Below are 4,775 nucleotides of genomic sequence, written 5' to 3' on the forward strand. Positions count from 1 at the left end.
TGGCTGTGACTCATCCACATGGAATCAGGGATTTCATACGGTTGGTTTCACTCTGCGGTTTCCCTCCCTGGCTCACAGGAGGCTGCCGTTTCCCATCTTCATGTAGTTTTTCCCTGGGTCTCTGTAGCCTTATCCCCTCTTCTCGGAACAACTGTTGTACTGGCTTAAGGCCCACTCGTATGACCCCAGGTCTTGCTGTAAAAAGACCACAGCCACATTCAGTGGGATGGTGGATTAAAAGTTCCACACACAAGCCCGAGAGGAATGAAGTTCAGCCCATAAGAGAACCATCTCTGTCCTCTCCACTGATGCCATGTCAGCTTAGGCTGCCCTCCTCTCTCACCTGCTTTACTGAGTTACCTTTCTAGGACATCGGAGTCACTCCAGTTCATTCTCCACACAGCAGCCAGAGGTGTATATTTTGAAAACCTAAATCAGATCACAACCATTTCCATTTAAACACCTTCCAATTTTTTCTTATACCTAAAAATAAAATCCAAATGCCTAATGTGATATCCAAGGAAGTTCATATATTAAGTATTGTTTCCTATGGGTTAACCTGTTTTCTTCACTGAACATTTCTGATTTTTTTTATTTTTTCCATAATTTTATTGAGAAACAAATAGCAATGAGACAGTTTCAAATCAAATTGGTAGGGCAGTTCCAATAATTAACACAAGGCATACTGCCTTCCTAGTGGTTACTTTCTGTACAAGATGCAGACATGATATCCTATTTACAATCACTATTAGGACAAATCCCTCTATTCCTTGAATTAAGAGAATGTAGCTATATATCTATTCTAACCATTTTGAATACACAGATACAAAATGGACACCCATCTGTATCTCCCCCCCTTTTTTTTTGTTTAGTTCCATCATTTAAATATTGTAAGTGTGTGAACTCAGCAAAATATTCCAAAAGAGTCCAGTAGTCCATAATAGTATTGGGTCTTCCACTTGACTGGCAATGTCAGAAATTGTTGACCTGCGTCCCCTACAGCTCAACATAACAGCATGGCTTTACTTCTTACACTTTGTTTTTATACTTTTCTGCTGGATGGTTAAGACCAAGATAAAGCAAGACCTATATAACACATTTCTGGCTTTAGCATCTCTCTGAATGACTAGTTCCTTCAGGTCTCAGTTTAGTAAAAATTAATATTGCCACCCCATGTTTTCAAACTCGAGAGTACCTAGGATCTGGATTCTGACTGTTTTCCTGGGTCCTGTTCAGAGGACGTCTTCTGCCTTGGAGCTAGTGTTCTGCAGGTCCTGCAACGCCTTTTTGCACCTGGTATAGATTTCCATACTTATTATTTCTCCACTCCAGTCCAACCCAGAAATGCTGCTGATGGTGCCTATCTGGTTGTGACCCTGAAATCTGATGTAGATGTGCTCTTCTCAGGATGTAGCTATTGTGAAACTGCTTTACTGGCTGTTTCCTCTCTTTCATTACCTCCAAAAAATAAAAACATGAACAAATAGGCAAGTAACTCTCACAATCAAATTGGTTTTGTCTCTATTCTAAATTAATTCTTCAGGGCATCTGAAACTTTTGAATTTAATAATTTTCACCACCTATAAAATTCTTTGGAGATCTCCATAATAGCAATTTTAAATTCTACTAAACCTTAAAATGCTTATCAAAGTGTTTCAATATTTATTCTAAAGTAACTAAAGGTGTAAAGTATCTTCTTTAAATATTAGAAGTTTAGAGAAATGAAGACATTCACTTTATGGTCCATGGAGATTTATAAAAAGCACTTCACTATAACAGAAGTTAATAATCTCATTCCAAAAATTTATGGGGAATTGTGTGCCCTAACATCACTTGCTTCCTTCTTTTGCTCTACTTTCATTTTCTTCTGCTCTCATTACTATTCAAGTGGCCTCCACGTCTCCCTTGCATCTTTCACAAGCTGCAGTGGACTCTGCCACAGAGATGCACATGCACCAAAAAGAAAGAAGGATCAATACCCCATGCATGAGTCCACCACCAGATCTGCTTCCACGCCTCACTTCTTTCTTAACTTTCTCAGTTTTCCAGCACTGCTGCCCTCCATCAGGTTATTATGCATTCTTTCCCCAATCCTGACATCTAATTCTAAGAGCTTCTGACCACTTGTATTTTCCTATTACTCACTCCATTTCTTCTCATTCTGACCAGTCTGCCCAATTTGTGCCATTCTAGCCTTCTTCATGGTAAAAGCAATACTTATCCAATTTCTTTCTATTCCAATTTTTTGTATCAATCCTGTGCAACAATCATGTTTAAATCCTTTAGCCAAATGAAAATGTAGTAAAAAGCATAAATAAAACATGCAAAAACCTAAGCAGGACTGTATTCACTTGAATGCACTAATGGAGAATAGCCTCTATGTGGTTTTAGAATCCATTTAGAAAATAGTCCTTAAGAATAAGGTCAAGTCGTAAAATTTATTTCTCTCTTTGGCTTTTTAATTTCCTACAATATCTAGGCAACGCTTCGCACAATAGTAGTTGTGATAAAGAGAAAGTTAACAATCTCTTAGCATCCATTAGCTTTTGACGTGATACTTTCTAAGGAAGGTCATGTGTTAGTTACTATGTTTTAATTAAAGTTTTGATGAACAGATATATCGGTCACTGCTTGTTAGAAAAACAGATTTAATGCAAGATATACAAACATAAGAGGACTTGAAAGATTGGCATACAGTGGCCTACAAAACGAGGTGTGGAAGAGTGCAGAAGGACTATCTGTGTATCAGAAAGCATGAGGGGCCTGTTGAAGGCCTGGAAATCACTATTATAGGATGCCCCTCCTTGTCCTCATCTTGGTCCAAGAAATCTATTCATGTGATCCCAAAAATATGTTATTGTTATCCCACCAAATTAATTCCAATCTATCACTCCTAGGGCAACCTACAGTGAAAATAATAACACTAAGACATATTTATAATTATGGGGAGCCAAGGAGCCCTAAGTCCAGCCAAGAAGAATGCTTTCTGGAACAAAGAAGCCAACCCAGGGCTGCACCTGGGTTTTATTCAGTCATGAAGGAGGAGTAGCTTGAGGATGAATGACTGAGAATTGTGAGAAGTAGGTGAGTACTGTGAACTGAGTTAGGTAGGAGGCCTGCATTTATCTCTGTCATATGCAGAGAGAAGAATATGCAGAAAAAGTAATTTGCATTATACTATAGAGATAGTATCCAATGTTTTGGGGTCTGGAGCTTCAGCTCTCATGTGTAATCTTTCAAGGCCTAGGAAGTCATAGCCTCCATTGGCTCTTTGTCCTGTCTCGATGAAGCTCATATCAAAGAACAGCAGGTGTGGGTTATCAGAGAAACATGTATGCTGTCTTCAAAGACTACTCCCAGCACTTTAGACCAATATGAATTGCTTAAGGCCAATTGAAGAGAAAAGGGAAATTCCTAGCTAGCTCTGTACCTATCAGTACATGGAAATAGGGTTAGACACAGCCAGAATGGAGACAGCTGCTCTTCTTTTAAGGAGAGTTACCCAAGTGGTACTCCACACACTACACTGTCCCTTCAGAGTTGATACGAGGAGGCTGAGGGGTCTGTTCTGGAAGCCAGCAGGGCAGTGTTCAAGATGCAGGTGAAGACTGGAGTTCCTATGAAGCAGAAGTGAGCCTGATGTTTTGGTTTCCCTTTTGTCCCATTCAGGGATTAAGTCAATTGGTTGGTGCCACTTACACCAGGGTGAATCTTCTGTCCTCAGTGAACCCCTTCCGCCATATCAACAGCTATGTTGATCTAATTTAATTGGGTAGTTCTTACTCAGTTTTGCACAGTCGTTTAAGTATCAAAAGATCCTCTGAAGACTATTGGCATTAACCTTGGATCAGAACTGACATAATAAAAGAAAAAAATAAAACAGAATGGGTCAAGAAAGATGAACATTTTTGGGCTGAGACTGAGACAGTTTTCAAAGATTTGAGGTAAAGTGGAAAGGAATCTTTCCTGATGCATATAATGAGAGTCTGAGGATAGTGAAAGAAGAGGAAAAGAGAAATTCAAGGAGTTAAATAACATGTTGTGAATATGGCCATCGTGATCTTTTAGGAGAAAGCAATACAAATATGGCACTGCTTTCCTATTTTTGACACTGCAGTAATATCTCTTTAAACATATATCAGATCAATCAAGCAGAAATCAAACAGTTCTGACATCACTCTGTGTTTTAATGATGAGAATGTCCAAAGGCAGTTTAACTGCTTTAGCAAGAGTAAACATTCAGAATCGTGCTGCTGGTCTTTTCAGTATTCTTATGGCATTTAACTACATTCCATGTTCACTTTTATTACCTGAAAATATATTTTATATAATCTTAAAAATGTAATTAAAATGCCTATATGAGTTGCTCTTTGTAATTTACAGAACAGTATTCACCCATAACATCATTAAACCTTAAAATAATTAGGTAGGTTAGGTACAATAGACCTCATCACCATTTTCCAAATTGTAAAACCTAAATTAATAACGCAAAGATGACTCATTCAAGTTCGTGAAAATATGTACACAGAGAGTGGCAACGTCTAAATCAAAGCTACACTTTCATTCTCTCCCAGATTCCCTAGGATAATGGTAGATTTTTGAATTCTTATGCAAAGAAGAACTTGAGTTTTGGGAATTTTTTGTTTTGTGTTTAGCCTCCTCTCCTCTCCTCTGCTCTGCTCTGCTCTGCTCTGCTCTGCTCTGCTCTGCTCTGCTCTCCTCTCCTCTCCTCTCCTCTCCTCCCCTCTCCTCTCTTTTCTTCTCCTCCTCCTCCT

Source organism: Octodon degus, unplaced genomic scaffold, assembly GCF_000260255.1.
Source record: "Octodon degus isolate 3935 unplaced genomic scaffold, OctDeg1.0 scaffold00021, whole genome shotgun sequence".
Lineage (NCBI taxonomy): Eukaryota > Metazoa > Chordata > Mammalia > Rodentia > Octodontidae > Octodon > Octodon degus.